Below are 23550 nucleotides of genomic sequence, written 5' to 3' on the forward strand. Positions count from 1 at the left end.
TGAGACCTGGATTGAATTCCCAGGTCCCAGCTGCATCCTGCCAGCCCTGGCCATTTATGGGCACTTGGGGAGTGAACCAGTGGATGGAAGGTCTCTCTCTGTCTCTCTTCCCTTACTCGCTCTGCCTGTCTCCCTCCCTACCTCCCTTCATCTCTCTACTTCTCACATACATACAACATTGGTCACAGCCCACTCCAAGACACATTAAACCCATTTGAAAGAAGAATAAACCCAGAGTTAATTGAAAAGAAATTAAGCCAGTCAACCTGAGAAGGAGGGTACAGGAACACTGGACTTCTTTTCACATAAAAAGATATGAAATTTGCACCAATAGCAGGGCTATCTAGAGTGGCTTTTCATAGTCCAAAGGGAGAAAAAGCCTTCAAAGAAATAACTCAGGGGCCAGCACTGTGGCATAGTGGGTAAAACCGCCGCCTGCAGTGCTGGCATCCCATATGGGCGCTGGTTCAAGCTGCTCCACTTCCAATCCAGTTCCATGCTAAGGCCTGGAAAAGCAGTAAAAAAAAGGCTCAAGTCTTTGGGCCCCTGTACCTACATCCGAGATCCAGAAGTTCCTGGCTCCTGGTTTCAGATCAGCTCAGCTCCAGATGTTGCAGCCAATTGGAGAGTGAACTAGCGAATGGAAGACCTCTCACTCTCTCTTTCTCTCTGCCTCTCCTTCTCTCTGTGTGTAACTCTGAATTTCAAAATAATTAAATAAATCTTAAAAAAAAAAAAAAGAAGAAGAACTCAGTGTGGTTCAGAGGGCGAGGCCTAAACTCCCAATTGTACTTTTCAGATGACTATGCTTTTTGACTTAAGTGACAATGTGAGTCCCTGCATTCCACAGCGCCACAATGTTAGCAGCCAGGTTTTAGGACAGTTCGATCAGTTAGATCCATGTGTCCTTATGTATTTCTAAAAAGTATATTTAAATAAACACATATGTATGCATTCTATCATTAATTTGAAAACTCCTATAGCATATCAATGCTTTTCTCTCCTTTCCTTTGCCAAATATAGTGCCTCATGGGAGTATTGTTTTGGCCTCCATGACAATCAGTTATGGCTTCATTCCACATCTTCTCAATAGTAAGATTCCATCACACACACATACACCCTTACCTATCTCAATACCTGCATACCAGGGACACTCCATAAATGTCTAGTGAACTGAGCTGTTTCACTGGCTGCCTGGGATTTTTCCTCCTGTATTCCCCTTTTAATGATAAACTATAATTTCTAAGCCACCGGTAAATTCTAACAATTGTAATGGGCTGTATTCTCCCACCACAAACTAAATGTGAATAACAGCATATAAAGCCCACACAGTGGCAAGGCTACCACAGGATAAGCTCAGCCAGTTGATGTCCTTGGTAGGATTTTCATAGATAAGTAGGATTTTCATAGATGAAACCACATGTTACCTAAAACAAACATAGGATTTTTAAAAAATAATCTGATCATTGTCAGATAAATCACTGACATATTTTCACAGTGGATAATGAAAGACTACTGGCTAGCATTCAGGACTAAATAATTTTATTATAATTAGCCATGAATGTTAAAACATTTTCTCCTGTAATTTTACTTTTTAGGCCACTCAACATAATCCCTCATGAAAAGAATGAGGGTGAATTTACAAAGCAGATACTATTAACTTTTGATTATTATATATAAACTCACTTATGGCTCTTTAAAACTATAATCTAAAAATATCCTGTGAAGCAGCTCTAGAAGAGATGATGATTCTATGACCTTCAACATCCCTTAGGATTAAGGGAATGGAGTCTCTGAAGGGGGAATGATCAGGTTTGTGGGCTGGAGACCACACCCTTCACCACACCCCCTATGTGATCTCATGCCCTTCCTGGCCACACCTGTGTGCCCACTGGCCAATCAGGCAAATTAACCACTCCCTTTTGGAAGTAGATTAAAGGCCTGGGACAAGGTGGGCTCACCCTTTTTTCCAGCCTCTTTTTTTTTTTCCTTTGGCCTTTTGCCACTGTGGGCCCATACTGCCCTGCACCTCCAGGGCACGAGGCCTTTGGGCCACCCACTCAATGCTTCCTGGCCTACATGTTCCTCCATGTGGCTGGCTCCTGGTACTTGATATGAATCCATATTTCCCTCTCTTTTAGATGGGGCCCTCACTCTCCTATGCATTTCTCTCACTGAATAAAAAGCTTATAACTTTAAAAAATCGCCTGTGTGCCAACCACTAGGATTCCTCCTAAAGGATTCAGCATTGAACCAAAAGACCCAGTCCTGAGTGGAGGGCACAGGAGAGGCAAAATCATTATGCAGGGACACCCAGGCCCAGGATAAAGGTGGACATCTGCAGAGATGGACAAGCAGTCCTCTGGGGATCCAATGAAAGAAGGGATGCAGCTGAAAGGGGAATGTAGACGGCATTTAGAGAAAGGGTGGTGGAAGGTAGGGAAGCAGAACATCCCAGGTTGAGGGAAAACCTAGAGAACATACATGGAGGATGGAGAGCCTAGGCCATTAAGACAACCAGAGACTAGACTAATACACAGAGAAATAGGGGAGACCTTGTTGTCCTTTCATAGATGTGAAGCCTGCTTCTAGCCCAATCGGGAAAGGCCAGTGGTGAGGAAAGCTATTGAAGCAGCAGAATGCTAACACAAAACTTCCATTATGGCAAAATTCTCTGGCAGTTAAGAGATAGACAGGGGTATCACATTGGAAGACCACCTAAGCAGCCATCAACAGAGTACTGCAAGAATGAACAACAGTTGGTTTGGACAGGGAGAGAAGGATGGGGAATGAGGAGAAGAGCTGGGGAGAAACATCCTCATAGAAGCATTGGGAGTGAGTTTCAGAAATGGAACAGTCCAGGGCATCAGTGCTTTGTGAAAGCTGAAGAAGTCAAAGATTAAGAAACAAGGTTTCAGGGCTGGCGCTGTGGCACAGCGGGTTAACTCCCTGGCCTGAAGCACCGGCATCCCATATGGGCGCTGGTTCGAGACCTGGCTGCTCCTCTTTCAATCAGCTCTCTGCTGTGGCCTGGAATAGCAGTAGAAGATGGCCCAAGCCCTTGGACCCCTGCACCTGTGTGGGAAACCCAGAAGAAGCTCCTGGCTCCTTGGTTGGGAACGGTGCAGCTCTGGCCGTTGCAACCAATCCATCAGATGGAAGACCTCTGTCTCTGCCTCTCTCTGTAACTCTTTCAAATAAATAAAATAAATCTTTTAAAAAAAAGAAAGAAACAAGGTTGCACTCCAGATTGGAGTTTCTATGACTTTCAGAAGACCAGTCTCAGAGAGCAAGAGCAGATGACAGATGGAGCAGGACAGAGGAGTAGAGCTGAGAGGAGAACATAGGCATCAGGTACAGAACTTTCCTTAAGTTGTGATATGACAATGCCCCTTCATACTCTTAGGAAAAATAACAAGGAAGATTTACTTTTCTCCAAATAAACATAGTGTCATTGCTTTAATTTTCTCTCATCCTTCAGGTGTGAATCAGGGAGTTCTTTAGGCATTGTTGGGGATTTTCAAGGATTTGTGGGGGTATTTTATGACATTGCTCAATTTTTGACAGATATTGGATTAAAATATGTTTACTGTTTTTCTGGACAGAAATCTCCTGAAAGCTGTAAAAATGTTTCCTCTTGATCCAGGTAAATAACTGAAAATCCTTTATTTCATTGAAGTTGATGTTAAAACAGGACAGATGTTCCACAACTTACGTTATGGACTGATAAATCCATCCTAAGTTGAAAACATCAGAAACCCCAAATGTATTTAATAAACCGAAACTACTCCAAAGCTTAGCAATGCAGTGCACTGGGTTGTTTCCCAGGCAAAAATAATGAGGAATGTATAACATATATTTGCATAGAGTGGCATGCATGAAGTGAAACAAATAATCCACAAAGTTATAAAATATTTTGATGATTAGGTAGAAAACAACCCAGTGAATATTATTAATAATATAATTTGAATGCTATCAGTAGTCATCTACTCAAAAATTGCAATAATACTTCCTAAGTAGGTGTTAGGTACAAGATGCCCAGTCATGGAGTGCACAACAGTGAGTAACAAAACCTGGTGCCAGCACCCATAGCAGTCTACAAGTCTTGATGGTGAAAGATTCTTTGTATTATGCTGTGATATTGTGATATAATAAGAAATATGTATTTTGCTCTTTGTCACAGTTCCTGGCTCAAAGATCCTAAAACCATGGTTATTTTCTAAATGACTGCAGCAGTAGGAGCAATAGGAGTATCTTCTGTTAAAATGTGACCTAGACTCCTGAACCAGATGGGAATGACTCCAGGCATAAAGGTAGAAGTATTTTCTGTTATTCCCAGTAAACCACTTCCATACTTGTACATTACTGAAGGGATTTTCTGAAAACCCCCAGATAGGCCAGCACTGTGGCGCAGCAGATTAACGCCCTGGCCTGAATCGCCGGCAAACCATATGGAGGCCGGTTCGAGACCTGGCTGCTCCACTTCTAATCCAGCACTCTGCTGTGGCCTGGGAAAGCAGTAGAAGATTGCCCAAGTCCCTGGGCCCCTGCACCCTCATGGGAGACCTGGAAGAAGCTCCTGGCTTCAGATTAGCACAGCTCTGGCTGTTGCAGCCATTTGGTGAGTGAACCAGCAGATGGAAGACCTCTCTCTCTCTCTCTCTCTCTCTCTCTCTCTCTCTCTGCCTCTCCTCTCTCTGTGTAACTCTGACTTTCAAATAAATAAATAAATCTTAAAAAAGAAAAAAAGAAAAGAAAAGAAAACCCCTAGATAACCACAGATAGGAGCTGGTTGCAAGGAGACCAACCTTGTGACTGGAAGTTTGGAAGTTCCAGTCCCAGCTCCACACCTGCCTCAACGGAGGGGAGAGAGGTTGAAGATCAAGTTGATCACCAATGGCCAATGAGTAATCAATCACCTTTGTATAATGAGTCCTCCATAAACACCCAGAAGTATGGGGTTTGGAGTACTTCTGGGTTTGCTGAACACATGTAGGGGCCAGGAAGTCTGTAAACCCCAATTCCATGGAGTTGCACTCTGGACCCCCTTCTGGGCATTCAGGAAATGTATCTCCTTATCTGGCTATTCATCAGAATCCTTTAAAAAACTGCATCTAAATCAGCAGCAGTAAGTGCACTGTTTCCCTGAGTTCTGCAGGCTGTGAATGATTAACTTAGAAGAGATAGCAGAGAGAATCCTAGTCTTATAGCTGGTCAAGCAAAGATCTAGAGGCCATGATCTGTGATTGACATCTGAAGTGAGGGGCAGTGTGGTGAGACTGAGCCCTTAAACTTCAGTGCCTGACACCATCTCCAGCTAGGAAGTGTCAGAGTTGAATAAAACTGTAGGACACATAGCTGATGTTGCAGAATTAGAAAAACCCACCTATCTGACCACAGCCTTGCTTTGTGCTGTGCTGAGTGTGACTGTAGGAAGACAGATTGATTTTTCTTACTTCGAATATGTGCCCCTTGCCTTGCCAGAGTCTGTGTTTGACACTTCCTTGCTGAGTGAGTGATCATTACAGGTCTCTGCTTTACTGTAGGCATTAAAATATTAAAGGGGAGAAAGGCAAAATTCTTGGCTACAGAGATGTATTGGTTCAGCCGCATCTCTGCTTTCATAGACTCCTGCCCTCTCCCTCACCAACCCTGGTACTTAATGACACATGGGATCCATTGTTCCCTAGTAGCTTATTTACCAGACATAAAAAAAAAAACAAAAAAAAAACAGGTGAAAAGCATGGGGTTTATCCCTGTTTGGGAAAAAGGTATTGATGAACTCTTCAAGGCTCAACATATAAAAATGATAAAATTCAGTCTCTAACATTTTTGTGTAACACACATAAAAGCTGGCATTAAATAGTGTTAAAAACCACAGATGCTGAGAGCTGCTGCCTCGCTTGGAATTCCAGCAGTGCCACTTATCAACCATGTGGCCTTGGGCGAGGTATTTAACCTCAGTATGCTTCAGTTCATCTGTCAAATGTAGATACAGATACTGTAACACCTTGCACGTAATCAGAGCTGGATAAGTGTGACCTATTAATACAAATATTATCTACTACAAGAGATTTGCCAGTCATATTCAGAACTGTAACACAGTATAAAAATAAGATAACGTTAATAATTCCTACAAAATCAGCACCATCCTTTCTTCCTCTGGGTCAGGTGAAGCATTGGCTAGGTTATAGGACACATCTATGTTGCCTTTTGTAAGAAGTGCCCTCGCAGAAGGTAGCACAATTTAAAATAACCTTAGAGAAAGGAACCGCACAGCTCTGACCATCAAATGGCTAACTCTAAGCATATGGAAATGTTGGATATGCTTGTGGTTTAAGCTCTTCCTAAGGAAGACTTGAAAAGCAATTGAGTATCTCATCACTGGTGCTGACAATTGAATTAACATAGCCTCTGTCTATGAAGAGCCCCAAATCTAAAGGTAAGCATAAAATAACAGAATAATAATGACCAGTGGTCAATTTCATGAAACCCAAGCTCTAAGAATGCTCTAATGACCTGTTGCAAAAGAACATGCAGAGGCTGAAAGAGATGGCAGGAACTTCAGTGATCCTTTTGCCCAACCCATTAATGATGTAAAGCAAAAGACTGAGGCCAAAGGTTGCTGAGGGGAGGCCCAATCTCTCCTGGGGAAATCAAGGACAACCCAAAACTAAAGCTCAGCTCTTTGGATTCCCCATTCTGCACACCTACAGTGTTTTTGCATCATGCAGGCTATCAGGAAATAATTATGATCATAGTGAAAATAACAACACACCCTTATTGGATACTTAAACCAGTATGGGCCAGATAATTTTCCACACATTTTATTAAAACAGGGAAACTTTATTTATTTAAATTTATTTATTAAAACAGGGAAACTTTAAGAAAATCTTAAAGAGGAAGACAGTGAGGTTATACAGACTTGGGAGGAAAAACACCATTTATAGGAAGGCCCTTGCTACTCAAGGTTGGCATTGTTCTTAATCTTTACTTCCTTCCCCCTTTCTGCTCTTCCACTCACAAGTCATACCACCAGCCCACATGCTATAAGATTAGCCTCTCTTTCCTTCAGACTCACTGTCCTCCGTTCCAGTGTTCACAGATCATATTAGGAATTAGCCAAAAGCAATACCAAAGATATGAGAGGATGGGTGTTTGGTCTGGTAGTTAACATGCCACATGGGACACTAGCATTCCATATTGGAGTACTTGGGTTCAAATCCTGGCTCAACTGCCGATTCCAGTTTCCTGCTAATGAGCACATTGGAAGGCAGCAAGTGATGGTGCAAGTAGTTAAATTCCTGCCAGCCACTTGGGAGAGCTCAGATTGAGTTCCTGGCTCCTAGATTTGACCTGGACTAGCTCTGGCTGTTGCAGGCATTTGAAGAATGAACCACTAGATGGGAGAGCTCTCTGTCTCTATCTTGCTCTCTTTCTCTCTCTGCCTATCAAATAAAATACATGATAAATAAATAAAATTTTAAAAACAGTTATGAATAAACACATTGTGAGATATCCTCTCTGGGTCTCCGCATTTTTAAAATTTATTTGACAGGTAGAGTTATAGACAGTGAGAGAGAGAGATAGAAATGTCTTCCTTCCGTTGGTTCACTCTCCAAATGGCCGCCATGGCCGGTGCTGCGCTGATCTGAAGCCAGGAGCCAGGTGCTTCTTCCTGGTCTCCCATGCGGGTGCAGGGTGCCCAAGCACTTGGGCCATCCTCCACTGCCCTCCTGGGCCACAGCAGAGAGCTGGACTGGAAGAGGAGCAACTGGGACTAGAACCCGGCACCCATTTGGGATGCCAGCACTGCAGGTGGAGGATTAACCAAGTGAGCCACGGCACCGGGCCCTGGATCTCTGCATTTAACAGAGACTTGCCTTTTCTTTTCAACTCAAAAGAATAACTACTGTACTCATTTTGGAAAGACTCAGAGACCTTTTTAACCAGAAGATTTTAAAATCCTAATACATTATCATTATCTTCTTTGCATGTGTGGAGCTGGTACTACTTCCTAGACTGCATCCAGAAATCTTTAGATGATGAGAGAAAATAGGTAATGTGCATCTACAACGTCAGTTATCAGAATCAGGACAAAGTATGACAAGGAATCTAAAAGCAGCTTGATTGACAAGCCAAAGATGCATTAGGGAACCAGCATAATGGAGAGTTTCACCCAAAGTCAGACCTTAACATTTTCCGATAATCTGTGTAGGTTGAAAGGAAATGTCAATGCCTTATTTGTCAAAAAAGAAAGAATAGGCAAGCCAGACCCTTGCTAGACGAGGGATCATTTTATGAGTGGAAGATTTATGCATTGCAAAAATTCAGTATGCTCAGATTTCTAAAATGTACAGACAACATTTTTAGGAAAAAAATTAATTACTTCCCCTAATTTAGATTCAAATGATTTTTATTGCAATGATGCTTAAATGTGAACAAACATAAACCTAAGTTCCTTTACCTTCAGCTCCTTTAAAACTATTAAACTCCAATAAAATGTTCTAAACAAATACAAATGAAATCATAAAACTGGTTTCATTCAGATTAACAACACTGACTCAGATGATGGTGTTTGGCTAAAGGTAACCCTCCTTTTTCACTTTAACGCTCCATACTGCAGTGCAGGTGTTTGGGAGTTCAGACTGCGCCCACCACCTGCTTAGCTACATGCCCCTCTTCCCACATTTCTTCAGTTGCAGCAAAACTGAATCTTTCCAGGGCCAGGGCACCATGTCATCATGTGTCCTTCACATGAAGCAAATTACATAAGTTAATTTCCATTATATCTGCAGCAACTAAAAGAGCACTAGTACCCATTAGATTGTACATGAAAACCACAAGTGCTGGCCCCAAGATGATCTGGCAGTGTTACTGATTATAAAGTAGTTATCTAAGTGATCCAGAATATGCTCATAACATTTGAGTCCTTTGAGACTCCCCCATGAATGGCTCTACAAATCCCACTATGACTAGGAGTGCTGGGTTATGGAGACTGAGACCACCAGAGAGGCCTGACTCTCCCCATCGATTACCTGTATCCATAAGCAATTTACTCTAGCTACTGAGCCTCAGTCTCCTCGTCTAATACCATGGGATAAAAGCAGAACCTGGCTCTTGCGGCTGCTGGGAGGACTATGTGCAATAACATGTGGGAAGTCCTTAGCCAACTGCCTGTTGTTTAATAGATTTACAATAAACATTCAAAGTTGTTACTTTTCAGTTGCTTCCCATAAAAGTTCCATAAAAGGGGAAAGGGTACACAAACAGAAGCATTTCAGAATCATTTGAGTTTGGAACAGAAAACACCTTTAATATGTCTGCCTATGAGAAATTCAGACACTATTGTCAATCATATCTGGTGTTGTTCTGTAATAGTGATGTAGCACTTGGTCATGTTCAGGAAAGAAAAGGCCTATTCATACACACACCTGTGGAGTTACTTATTTTGAAAGTTGACAATTGTGCAAGGAGAACAAAGGCTTAAAGATATTTGAAGGTGTTGATAGCTTCAACCTTGTGATTCTGAATTATTTAGAGTCAGTTCATTTTGCCACCAACTAAAGTGCCCATCATATGCAAGTTATTGCGATGAGTGTAGCAGTACAACTGTGAATGTGTTGGCATGGTCTTCGCTCTAAGAGGACATACTGTCCAGGGGGAGAGCTAGGTAAACAAGGAAGAATCCTGGGGGCCAGGACTATGGCACAGTGGGTTTGAGCCCTGGCTGCTCCACTTCCAATCCAGCTCCCTGCTAATGCACCTGGGAAAGCAACAGAAGATGACCCAAGTGCTGGGGCCCCTGTACTCATGTGGAAGACCCAAAAGAAGATCCTGACTCCTGGCTTGGGCTCGGCCCAGCCTGCTCAATGCAGCCATTTGGGGAGCAAATCAGCAGATGAGAGATCTCTCTGACTATCCTCTCCTCTCTCTCTCTCTCTCTCTCTCTCTCTCTCTCTCTTTCTCTGTAACTCTGTATTTCAAATAAATATATAAATCTTTAATTAAAAAATAAATAAGTCTGCTGGATTTTAATTTCACTAATTTTCCACTAGTTTGTATACTCCAGTGGCCAGCACAATACCTGGTACATGGTAGGGATAAATGAATGAATGAAATACATAGGTTAGACTACATGTGTGCCATAAATACAGGTTCAACAAAGACTGATGGCTCTTTTTAGGAAATCTGAAAGAGTTTGAGTTTGAAGAAAGAATTTGAAGAAATAGAAATGGGAGAGTGCACAATTAAAATTTTATATAGTTCCAATGTGCTCTAGTTTTCATTAGTGAAACAGTTCTCATTCAGAGGATTATTATATCCAGCATTTCTAAAAACATTCTATATCTGCAAATTGTAGGCAACTGCTTCTTAGTTTGTTATTTATTCCAGGGACTTTTGATTTATGTATAAACAACTTGGTGGTTCATTATTTAGTAGAATAGGAAGCTGAAGAAATAATATCTACTCCCTAGCAGCTGTGTCTCAGTTATTACTATTGGTCTCCTGGGGTTCTCTAATAAGTAGCCATAAAAAAGTCAATTTGCAATTAGGAAAATACATGTGTATATTTGGCAGCATTTCCATCACTGTGATTGGCAATAGACATGATGGACAGAAACTCTATGAAGTGCAAAGAATAACTTCATCATGACATTAGCATATTATCTTAAAAATAAACCACCATAAATCCCAGGATGAGGAAAGAGATATTGGAGCAGTTTGCCTATACACTGATTAGGATACCATAAAGAATATTATCTCAATTGTAAAAACCTAAAAGCAAAGATATAATTTTATTGATTATTTGGAAAATCACTAAAAAGATTGGCCCAATCATAAAAGGAATAAAATTAAATAAGAAAAAGCTGCCCCCCCAAAAAATGCTATTATTTTAGAGGTGATCTCTTATTAAACAAGATAATGAACCACTTCTACTAGGTGTTCATAATGTAGCCTCAAATAACTACTAGATATTATTTTTAACATTGGGAAAAATTACCATTAGGCTAAGTGTTTATATTCCAAAAACTAAACACGCTCCCTCCTTTTTGGAGGAAACAAGTCTATATCCTTTTTTTTTTTTTTTTCATTTTCTTGGGAGGAGGAAACATTCTTTTAACTCCCCAAAGCCTTAGGATGGCAGAAATGAAGATTTAAGAAGCATGGGGCTGGAAGCTAAAGCCCCTGGACTGAGTCAGAGAGAAGATCTGCCATGTGCTGGGATCAATTGCTTCTCCACATATGGAACATTTCAAAGAAAGCTCATGGACCCTGGGGGATGCAGAAGGAAAGGTGTTGTGATCAGCTGGGAAAGTGACCACATCCGCTCCCATACACATGGAAATGGGCCCTGAACACCGACTGGGTACAGGTCTCTAACTTGTCCTATCCTTTGGATTCTCCTATAAGATATGCTCTTGAAATGCTTACTGTCATGAAAATATCTAGGATTGTTTTTCATGAATAGCCATGAGCATACTTCTAATTTTGTTCAGATAAAATAACCTTCTCATAATATCACCCCTGGGCTGGAACTGTAAGACAATAGTCAGGAGTGGTTGCAAGGACATCCTGATGGCTGAACTGAGAGGAAGAAGTTAAACGGAGGTAGCCCTGAAAGCATGGCATGTGGTCGGTCCTAGAACTTGAGACAAAAACCTTTGTGACCAGAGCAGCCCTACTCAAACATCACACTCACAAAGCTATGTTAAAAAAATAAAAGTAGCAGCCTCAGGAGAAGGCACCACACTTGCATATCCTGAAGGCCAGTCTCTGAATCACAAACACTCATTCCCTTCAGTGCTTATCCACGTGGCTTCCTGGGAGCTGACCAACTAGGTTTCATAGAAAAGAAGCAGGAAGGTAGAGAGAGCCACGCACGCAAAAACCACACACCTGAGTGTCCTGACTGGGTCACCGAGGACAACCCCATGTTCCAGGTAAGCTGTTCATTCACTAAGATGTAAACAAGCCCAGCCAGAGACTAAATTTCGTCCTGTCCCCAGTCGCCTGTTAATCATCTGAGCAGTTCTCACACAGCATGAAGGAAGCAGTTGTAGGCTTGATTCAAGGCAACATGGGTCCATGGGAGCGGTGGAGAGCTGTGCGGATTTACCTCTCCACCTCACCCCACATGAAGCTGACCTTTCCAAATCCATCCAGAACAAAAGACACTGGGCCTCCCAGTGCGGCAAACAGAAGCAGCAGGAAATCTCCTCCCCTTGCCCTCCATAATCTCTCAGGAGGTGGAAACCCAACCGTCCAGGGTGCTGGCCAAGAACTCTCAGGGAGGCTTTGCGGGCCCTGTGGCACTTAGACACAGGTAACAAGGTAAGCCTTTGAAAATCTGAGTAAGTATTTCCATTCCTAGCTTCCCCTAAATGTCACCTTGTCAGATTCTGAAGTTTAATGCTAAACAACAGCTGTGTGTAGAATAGAAATGGCCAAGAGACACAGAAATAAGAAAATAAAGGACACCAAATAAACACTTGCATGATATACCAGTTGCTGAACATCTTCACTGACCAAAATGTAACCTTTTTAAATGAATGGTTGCTTGCGCATTATAAAAGATCTAATGAATATCATTAATGCTCACTCAAGGCAGGGGAAAATTAGCATATTCATGAATTAGTATTTTGTTTTCATTTGTCTTGTCAAGGCTAAGAGATCTTGCTCTTGGGCAAATAAAATTTTGTTTGAACTTCCATTAATTTATCTGAATATACCAATTGCTATTTCAAAATTTATATGCTCATACCTATAATCAAGTAATTTCTTTTTTTCTTTTTTTTTTTAATTTCTCTGACAGACAGAGTTAGACAGTGAGAGAGACAGAGAGAAAGGTCTTCCTCCCATTGGTTCACTCTCCAAACGGCTGCAATGGCCAGAGCTATGCCGATCCAAAGCCAGGAGCCAGGTGCCTCCTCCCGGTCTCCCATGTAGGTGCAGGAGCTGAGCACTTGGGCCATCCTCCACTGCCTTCCCAGACCATAGCAGAGAGCTGGACTGGAAGAGGAGCAACCAGGACTAGAATCCAGTGCCCATATGGGATGCCGGCGCCACAGGCAGAGGGTTGACCAAGTGAGCCACGGCGCCAGCCCTGTAATTTCTTTTTCAAAGCATTTATTTATTTATTTATTTAAGAGTCAAAAGAGAGAGAGAGTGATCCCATCTGTTGGTTCACTCTCCAAATGCCTGCAGCAGCCAGAACTGTTCTGTGGCCAGCACTAGGAGCTGGGGAACAAAATCCAGGTCTCCTATGCACCTGGCAGGAAACCAATGTATGGGTCATCACCACTGCCTCCCAGGGTCTGCACAGGAGAGAAGCTGGAGCCAGAAACCAAAGTCAATGTGGGAAACAGACATCTTCTCTGTTAGTCTAAATGCCCACTCCTTTTAATTCCTCCCTTAAAAAATTATTAAATCTCAAAAGAGAAGCATAATTTGTACATTGATTCTTCTGGCTAGATGCTGTTACTGGACTAAAAGTCTTTTAATAGTTTCAGATGTTGGTGCCAGCATTGTGGCACAGTGGATCAAGCTACTGCTGGCATCATCAGTATCCTATTCAGTGATGCCAGTTCAAGTCTGAGTACTATCCAGCTGCCTGCAGATGAGCCTGGGAAAACAGCAGATGACAGTCTAAGCACTCCTACCACCCATGTGGTAGATCCAGGTGGAGTTCTGGGTTCCTGGCATCCACTTCACTGAGCCCCACCACTGTAGCCATTTGGGGAATAAGCCACCAAATAGAAGAACTCTGTCACTCTGCCTATCAAATAAATAAATAAATAGACAAATAAATAACAGAAAAAGACAGTTACAGAAGTCAAAGTAACAAACTATATTAATTTAACTTGTTTTACAGATAACTTTATGGGGAAATCACTCAAATTGGCTATTTGCCCCAAACTGGTCAATGTAGACAAAACAGCAGGTAATAGTTAATGCAGAGATATCTTTCATCAGAAGGACTAATTTGACTAGTCATCATATTTAAATTCTACAGTAGAGTTCAGGTGTTAAGACACCTACAAATCCCACTTTGAAGTCCCTGAGTTCAATTACTGGTTCCAGCATCTGACTCCAGCTTTTTGTCAGCCCCTGTGCAGCAGCAATTATGACTTAAGTCACTGGGTTTCTGCCACTCTCGTGAGGGACCTGGATTGAATTCCTAGCTCCTTTCTTCATCCCCGCCTGCAGGCACTTGCAGAATCCAGTGAATGGGAGTTCACTCTGGGTGTGTGTCTCTCACTATCTCTCTTGGTCGATCTGCCTCTCAAATAAATTAGCACTTTTAAAAAATCTACAATAATGGTCATTTAACAGATGTTTAAGAAGATTCCAACTGGGTAACCTAGTTGTTGTTCAAAATGCTTTACTCTACATGTGCCTCGTTTAGGGAAGGTAAAAATAAAAAGACATGTCTGTCTGCAGCTTGCCTGAAGGGCCCCCAGTGGTTGAAGGGAAGCCGATCAAAACCAACTAAAGCAACAATAGGGAATCACCATTGTGGCATACCCATATGGTCGCTAGTTGGTATCCCGGCAGCTCCACTTCTGATTCAGCTTCCTATTAACAGCCTAGGAAAAGCAGCAGCAGATGGTCCAAGTACTAGGGCCCCGCCATTCATGTGGGAGAACTAGAAGCTCCTGGATCTTGGCTTCAATCTGACCCAGCCCTAATCATTGTAGCTATTTGGAAAGTGAATCGATGAATGGAAGGTTCTCTCTCTCTCTCTCTCTCTCTCTCTCTCTCTCTCTCTCTCCATTTCTCCCCCTTTCTCTGTAACTCTGGCTTTCAAAATCATAAATAGATCTTTTTTAAAACAAAAAAAGAAGCAACAGCAGAAATAGATACCCATAGTTGCTGTTAACATTCTTCAGGACTGGAAAACTCTCTTTTGCTGAATTGAGAGCCCAGACCAAGCAAACTGGACCAGTTCTCATTTAATCAGAGGTTGCTTTATTCAACTTCACATCTGCAATAAAAGCCCAACAGGCTGCAATGACAGCTGTCAGGGGCCCTGCCTCCCACAGGCTGCAGCATCCATATCAGCCATATGCAAGGCCACTGATAACAGAACCATCAGGAGAGAAGCTAATCCGCTACAATCAACTTTCCTACATGTTAAACCTACCATATCTCCACACACTCTTCCTGAATGCTCCTAAAGAAAGTCTAATACCCTTGAACCAATTGCTAGACACAAATATTTCCCACTGGGTGTTATCACTGAAAAGAAGTAATACCATCCAGTCCTTATCTTCACCAAAAAGAGTGGATACAAGCTGACACCTGCATTCTCATGAATTGCTTCTAAGAATGTTAATTAGTACAACCTCTGATAAAGCAAATAGAAGCAATGTCAATATATAGGGAAAACCTGTAAAAATCCCATGCATTTAACATCATTCTATCCTAAGAAAATAACCCAAAATGTACAGAAATTGTGCTCAAAGATGTTCATCAAAGAATTGTTTATGATATTTTGGATAACTGGGGACCCTGTGAATGTGCAACTTTGGAAGAAATGCTAAATAAATTATAGTAAAATTATACCTGGGAATGCTGTGCATTTATTAATAACTATGTACTAAAAGGTTGTTGATCTTCCATGAATGTTATTTAAAAGGTTTGGTGAAATGCCTGGAGTGCAGAATTTTATATATATATATATATATATATATATATATGATTTTCTTAATTCTATAAAAACTATGCATAGAAAAAAAGACTGAAAAGAAATACACCAAAATGTTAATAGTAATTAACATTCACTCACTTTTTTCATTTTTTTATTTGAGAGGCAGAGAGAGACAGAGCTCCCACCCACTGCTACACCCCCAAAACATTTGCAAAATGACTAGGGCTGGGCCAGGTCTGAAGCTGGGAGCAGGGGATTCAAACCAGATCTTCCGTGTGGCTGGCAGGAACTCAATTACTTGAGTCATCACCAGTGCCTCCTATGGTCTACACTAGCAGGAAGATAAAGCCAGGAGCCAGAGCGAGGCATTGAACCCAGGTACTTTGATATGGGACCGGGGCATCTTAACCAGTTTCTTAACTACTAAGCTAAAAATGCCTTCCCCAAAACATGTGATTTTAATTTTTTCTTTTTATAATTTTCCTGTGTTTTCCAAAATGTTATAGAAAGCACATATGAGGGGACCAGGGTTGTGGCATGGGGGTAAAGCCACTGCCTGTGATGCCAGCATTTCATTTGGGTGCTGGTTCATGTCCTGGCTGCTCCACTTTTTATCCAGCCCCCTGCTAATGGCCCGGAGAAAGCAGCAGAAGATGGCCCAAGTGCTTGAGACTCTGCAACCAATGTGGGAGACCTGGATGAAGCTCCTGGCTCCTGGCTTTGGCCTGGTTCTGCCCTGGCAGTTGTGGCCACTTAGGGAGTGAACCAGTGGATGAAAGTTCTCTCTTCCTGTCTCTCCCTCTCTGTGTAACTCTTTCAAACAAGTAAATAAATTTTTAAAAAGAGGAAACCACATATGAGAGAACCTTCAAAAAGTTCATGGAAAATGCATATTGTGAAAACATGTATTATGAAAAAACTATTCATGAAATTCAAACCATTTTTGTATTGAAATATTAGTTATGAAAATGTTTATTATAAAACAACTATGCCTGGATTTCAAAAAATTTTTGCACCAAAATAAACCTAACTTTTAATTTTGTTTTCTTACTTTTTAAAGAATCCTCACATGTGCAAAAAAATAAATAAATAAAACATAAATCAGGGCAAAGGGTGCTAAGCTTTCCTGCCGAGTGGATTGATCTCAGCAGATGTTAGGAAATGTCTCTAGTCTGCTGGAGTAGACTTCATGTCCGACCTGTTGCACTTTTTGTAAGCCAAGGTGATGACTTCTTGCACTGCACACATCATATCTGTCCCCGCTTCATTCGTGACTTCGACATCTGGCCTTCTCTGTGTATGCTGCCACACTCTCCAGCTCCAATAGTCCCCTCTGTTCTGCAAACCGCTCCCTCCATTCCTTTCACCAGTTGCACCCAGTTCCATCCACAATCTGATCAGCCTCATCCTGGCCTTGCCTGGCCTGGCCCACTCTTGGGACTGGTAAATAAGTAAGTTACTCTTGAAAGAAATAAGTATTTGTACCAAAGAACAGGACAAGGGAATACAGTTTTCTTAATGCATTCTAAAAATACGTTAGCATACAGTGGTTTTCCCTCCCCTTGCAGACAGGGTCCTCTACCAGGCCCAAGAATAACTGATTTCTTGCGAGGTACCTGTTGTGACAATCATCCTTAACATCTGTGCAGGGCATTCCAGTTTTCAATGCACGGTCACAAACTCATAGCATGTCACTTTCTCACTTCCCTAAGCAGAGGGAGAGTGGGGCCAAGCATTACTTTCCTAATTGTACAGATAAGAAAACTGCAACCCAGAGAACCCCCAATGTCATCCGCCTGATCCTCAGGGTGTGCTCGTGAACAAACAGTGATGACACTGCCTACCTCCTGGCACTGTTGTAAGGATTAAATAAGATAACATATGTAGAAAGTGTCTGGACAGGGGCACCTTCAACAAATGCCAGATCCTGGGACTGTTAGGTCCATGGGAAGCTCAAGGTCACATAGCTGGGAAGTGACAGCACTAGGATTGGAATCTAGGCATTTTCATGTCAAGTTCTTGCTTTATATACTTCGTTCCTAACATTGTAAAAGAAGTTTTAGGGCATAGCCTACGGCCTCAAAAAATACAATATTTTGTATCAGGAAAACCTCAATCAAATGAAAAAAATAAAATAAAGCAGCGATTCCTACAAAGAAATAAGACAGAAGCAATTAAAAATAGGATTTAGTTCTAAAATTATGTGTACAATTGTTTTGACCAATAATTATCATTAAAATGTCTTTCTGTGCATACATCTCAACACTTAGGAACCCTGTGCTTCAAACTAAGTTGAGTATGATCAGATATGAAAATATGGCCCATCCTTACCATTCTGCATTCCTGCAATCGGAACTGCAGGAAGTTTAAGTTATTTTAGGAAGCATCTCTTTAACTTCTAGAACATACCATCATAATCACATACTTTATTATTTTTAAGGCACTTAAAAACAGCATCAGTTGAGATTAAGACTTCTTCTAATTTTTTTTAATGTGTTCTAGGGCCAGCATTGTGGCGTAGCAGATTAAGTCATTGCTTGTGAGGTTTGAATCCCAGCTGCTCCACTTCTGATTCAGTTCCCTGCTAATGCACCTGGGAAAGCAACAGAAGATGGTCCAGGTACTTGAGCCCCTGCTGGAAACCTGGATAAAGCCCCTGGCTTCAGCCTGGCCCAGCCCAGCCCTGGTCATTGCAGCCATTTGGGCAGTGAACCAGCAGATGGAAGACTCTCTCTCTCTCTCTCTCTCTCTCTCCCTCTCTGTCTCTCTCTCTCTTTTCTAACTCTGCCTTTCAAATAAGCAAACATTTTAAAAATGTTCAATTATGCCCAGAAAACTAGAAATCACTCCGTCTTCTCCACAGTCCATGCTGTATTCATGGAATCCACCAACCCTAGGCAAACCTATTTCTTTACAGCAATCTTGGCTTCCTTGTTAGCTGGCAAAAGATGAGTTCTACATTCGGTATTTCATAATGTCAAAGCTCCTGTATATCTAGGGGAGTAATTGATTGATGAATATTTTGGGGATTCACATTTTGAAAGGTATTTAAAGTGCTGTATGCTTCTATAACCCTAATATATACTTCTTTCTGAGATAGAAGATGATTATTAAGAGGAGTGGCCCTCATGAAAATTATTAGGCATGCAAGTTTGTCTTAAGGAACAGCCTACCTCCCCTTTCCACATGTCTGTTATCCCAGGGGACAAGGGATGGGAAGCCCCATTTCCTGAGCACTCTGAATGAGGCCAACTTGTGTGCAACACCTGGTTGATGCCACCTGTTTCAGTTCTCCCAAGATCCTTACAACATGAGGCTCTGTCACCCAAGAGGAAGCTCTCATACACTTGAACAGGACACAAGTAAAAGAAGTTATGAGTGACCACAGAGATTCATCTACTTTGGTGCCCATGTAGGGTTTCCCTCCCTGAACTGGGCTCCCCCAACATCAGACACCTTCAGGAGCTGTGCACTGTGGACTGGTTCACATCAAGGTGTTAAGCACTGGCCACCATTTGAATTAATCCTCTTAGGGGCATTCCTATTTTAAAAGTGACCAGGTAGGCACAATCTCAACTCAAATCAATGGCTCTAGCAGCAGAATATGAGTACAGAAGGACTTCAGAATGTAGAGCATCCTTGAGAGAGAGCATCTGTCCAATCTTTTCTCCCATTAACAAATGGACTTAAAATAACTGAAGGCTGAGGGGAACATGACTGTAAAAGTTACACAGCAAATCAGATGCAGAGCCCAGGTGAAATCCAAGACCTTTTACTCAGTCTTGTCCTATTTTATAGCATTAACCAAAATACTCACAGATAAAATGCACATCCCAGGCTAAGTAGGAATTACATTAATGTTATTAATTCACCCTGGCAATTCAGAATACTAACCAGAACCTGGGAGTCAACCCTAGGTGCACCTCTTACCAACTATGTGACTTATGTAAGGTTTCCTCTTATGCCATCATTTTCTTGTCATTTATGTGACAATACCAACAGCATCTGCCTCATAAAGTTATCAGGAGGATGAAATGTGACAATACGCATATGATTCTAGCTTCTTGGTGCTCAGCATGCACTGAGCACTAAATAAATGTCAGACCTTATTATTACCATGATTATTATTACTGCTACTAGCAACAGTTCAAATCACCAAATTAATACTTTCACATTGGTAGGCAAAGGTAGAAACAGCTTCCTGCTCTCAAGTTAACCCTTCTCCAACAGCAACCCTAGTTAGTCAGGCATGCAGGTAGTTAGGATCAGCGGAAAGCTAGCACTAGGAAATCTAAGTCTCTACTGAGCATTTTCACTTGGATGTTCAAGATAAAAGCTCAGTCTCTCTCAAACCTGTACTTTTTCATTTACTTCCTCACTCAGGTAGAAGCCTGCTTGTCCATCTAGACCTCTGAGCTTCTCCTTCCATACCACTACCCAGCCGGTGCCCAAGGGCCATGGCGTCTCCCTCGGAAATGGCTCTGTGGATCACTCTCCTCTTTTCCCCATGACACTTGGTTCAGGCACTTTCCATTTCACCTCCTCCCTTTTTTTTTTTTTTTTTCATACCTAGGCCACTCCAAATTGTCTAAAATCAGTGCTCATTCTTTCTTCCTTCCTACTTCCAAAGTCACTTTGGCAAAATACAGATTAGATTAAATCATTTCTCTCAGTAAAGGCTGGCTGAGTCCTCCAGTGCAGGGTATATTCACTGAAAGCTCCCCATACCCTCCTGCTGCCCCCTTCTCTGAACATGTAGATGACATTTCTGCAATGTGTATGCCTTCTTTCAATGTGAAACACCTAGCCCCTTCTCTAAAGAACTCCTACAGCCGGTTGGATCCGATCCAATCCAAATGTGTACCTGTCTGCAAACTCTCCCAGATTCCTTCCACCTTCCTTCCCTTGGCTCCCACAGAGTATGTTCCCATCTCCATCATCCACTAACCTTGCTGAATCGTTATCATCTATTTTCTTCTTACTTTTTTGTGAGATTGATTGCTAGGAGGCATGAGCCTCATTCTTTTAGTCCCTGGCACAGAGCCTACATAGCACACAGTAGGTGCTAAACAAACAGCTATTCAATCATTTGAGTGGATAGTAGAGAAAGTAAAAGCAACAGGACAGTGAGATCTCAGTGGTCTCAATAAAGAGAATGCTAGTTTCTGCTCTACATATGACTACATCTGCAAATGATTATGCAAGTGATGTTTAGAAAAGTGTGATGCATACTTGCAAATGAGAAAGCTCTCAAGTTCCCACTTCTGTCTGTTAAAGGCTCACCATTGGAGAGACTGCCGCATCCTCCCGGATTTAGGTAGGTTCTGCAGGACCTGCAAGCACCGGGCATTTTGAAAGCTCTTGGAATCTGGTTTTAGTTGAGGACACCTTTCCCTCACAAAATTCTAGGGGCTGGATTTAGGAATTAGTAGGTGCTTAATAAGTGCTGATAAATTTGCAGTGAATTTGAAAGCAAAGTGCAACTCATAGTTTGGACAAATTGAACTCAACGGCTGATCATACTCAACATAATAGCTGTAAGGCTAAAGAAAATCAATGACTAGACTGAAAAGGAGCCACATAGTCACTCCCCTGCCTTGTTCCACAGTGTTGACCTGCTTCTTAAACCTTTCCAGCATCTCAGCGTTTCCCACTTTACTGTGCTCCCGGAATGGAGGGTGCCAGCTAGCAAGTATCGCCCTGTGCCTGTGATACATTTGTCCTGTGTGTTGAAGTTGGTGCAATTAAGCACGAGGGAGGTGTGAAAGTTGAGTTGCATGATCAAGATGTCCTACTTTTCCCAAAGTCTCCCCTCTATAAGATATGGAGGATTCAGGCTGAAGGGAGGGCAAAGCGTGCGCTGGAATCCTGTAGCATCCTTTCCTCTCCAATTGTGGGAAATTCTGAGTCTGGATATTAACGTAGGCACAGGAACTTTTTAATTTTTTTTTTTTTTTTTTTTACTAAAATGACTGAGCTTTGCAGTGGACTCACTCAATGCGCTTTGAACACCCTTATCCCAACATAAGAAACAACAAAGCGTCAAAGCATGCGCTCTCATAGAATTCATTTTGGCCTAAGAAAATGACAGCAGTGCCTCGGAGAATAAATCATTAACTAAAAGTCAAATCCAGGCACCCTGGAAACCAGCAAGACCAGGAGGCAGCTGAGGGATCAGGCTGCTGGGATTTGCCTCTTCCCTCTAATGACTTCTGGAGGGAAGCATCTCACAGGCAGGACAAACCCGGCACACAGCGCTCCTGTCCATTTCACTTTTCAAACTTGAAGTTATTTTTAGATGACCCAAGCCCGCTAATCCCAAGCAGGACAATTCTCAGCCTGCTGTGCCTCAAAGCACCTTGCCCTGCCCAGGCGTCTCCCCTTGGGCACTGGAAAGAAAGGGGTCTCTGTGCTTTCTCCTCTGCCCTCGAGTTCCCGCCAGCCTCCCTGAACCCCGTCTCTAACCCCAGTCCTGGGGCTCTCAGCCCTCACTTTGGCTTCTCCACTTATGCACCTGCTGCTGTTTCTCTGGAGGCGAACCATTGGGCCACAGGAATGGGGAAGGGGCTACTTGAGTCCCGCGCCCCCTACAGGGGGGTCACCAGAGCCTGTGGTTCCCCCACGGCTGCTGCGGGAGCCCCCCAAGGAATCCGAAGCAACCTCCCACTCCCGCCCCTCTGCCCAGTCCCCAAACCCAGCCGCGCTTGCCAGCCCCCTGCAGTGGTCCCCCGGCACGACCAGGGCACCGCGCGCAGCCCTAGCGGGACAGGGTGCAGGGACGAGTCGGCCCGCGTGGTTACATAACCGACCTGCTGGGCGTCCGCGATGCGCCGGCGGAGGCGGCGGCGGCGGCTCGCGCGGTCCGCGGGGGCCGCTGAGTGCGGGCGCGGCGCTGCCTGCTCACCTGCCGGCCCGTGAGAGCGCGCGTTGGGGCGGGCTCGGGGCGCGGGGCCCGGGGCCTGGGCGTGGGGCCGAGGGTGGCACGGCGCGCCCCGCCTCCGGGTCTCGGGGTTCGTGGGTCGGTGGGTCTGTGCCTCTTGCCCGCTCCTCCCCGCAACCTCCGCCGCCGTCACCCGGGACAAAGCGGCTCCGGGGAGGGGCCGAGCCGGCGGCTCTCGCAGGAGCCAGCGGAGATGGGCGCGCCCCCAGCTCCGACTCATCGGGCCAACCTCCAATCAGACCCCAGGAAACCGAAAGCCCCTGTCTGGCCTCCGCTCATCTCCTCCCTCCTGACCCGGCGCCCTTCCCGGTCCCTCACCCACTCCACCTCCCGGGCTCCCACCCTGTCCTGAGCCCCACTCCCCGGTCCTTTCCATGCCAGGTTGCGGGCAGCGGGTGCGGACCTTCTGGGGACCCAGCGCAGGGGCCTATCCACAGGAGTCTGTCTCCGCGAGGAAGGGCTCCTGGGATCACAGCCCAGGGTGGGGCCCCGTTTGGGGGTCGGGGTGCGGAGGGAGCCGATTCTGAAGCTAATGGCGATTGAACGGCGACAGCCAAAAAGAAACTGGCAGAACTGCAAACTGTGGGTGGCGATTACTGGGAGCGAGACCCTTGCAAAGCCACTGAGTCCCTGACTCTGGCTAACCCAAGAAAGTCGCGCAGCCCCTCGCCGATCCTCCTGCGCTATGCGCGGGGCAGGCGCTCGCGCCCCCTGCCTGGAGCCAGGCGCCTGGCCCAGCCTACGCGGCTGAAGGTGCCCTGCGCGGGCTACCGGCTTTCGCCAGGGTTCGCTGCCTTGGACCTGGGGCCAGAAGGGCTAGGGCGGCCAGGACTCCTATTGTGTGAGAGCCCGCGACACAAGGAGTGGGAGGCTGGAGCTGCATGGAGAGTGAGACAGACTTTAGGTGCATCTGTTATTCAAAAAGTTAACCCCGGTGGAAGTCTCTGTTTTTCAA

General features: G+C 43.7%; 1 protein-coding gene across 2 annotated transcripts in view; it reads right to left on the bottom strand.

Moving 5' to 3' along the window:
- Positions 1-22664, bottom strand: part of RCAN2 (regulator of calcineurin 2) — a 305985-nt gene extending 283321 nt beyond the window's left edge. The window contains exon 1 of one of the 2 annotated variants that reach the window (XM_062186216.1): positions 22560-22664. The gene's annotated coding sequence lies outside the window, so the exon portion shown is untranslated. Of the gene's footprint in view, positions 1-22464; positions 22528-22559 lie in introns of those variants that run through there. The other variant, XM_062186217.1, reaches the window with a different exon arrangement.
- Positions 22665-23550: the final 886 nt, after the last annotated feature.

Source organism: Lepus europaeus, chromosome 3, assembly GCF_033115175.1.
Source record: "Lepus europaeus isolate LE1 chromosome 3, mLepTim1.pri, whole genome shotgun sequence".
NCBI lineage: Eukaryota > Metazoa > Chordata > Mammalia > Lagomorpha > Leporidae > Lepus > Lepus europaeus.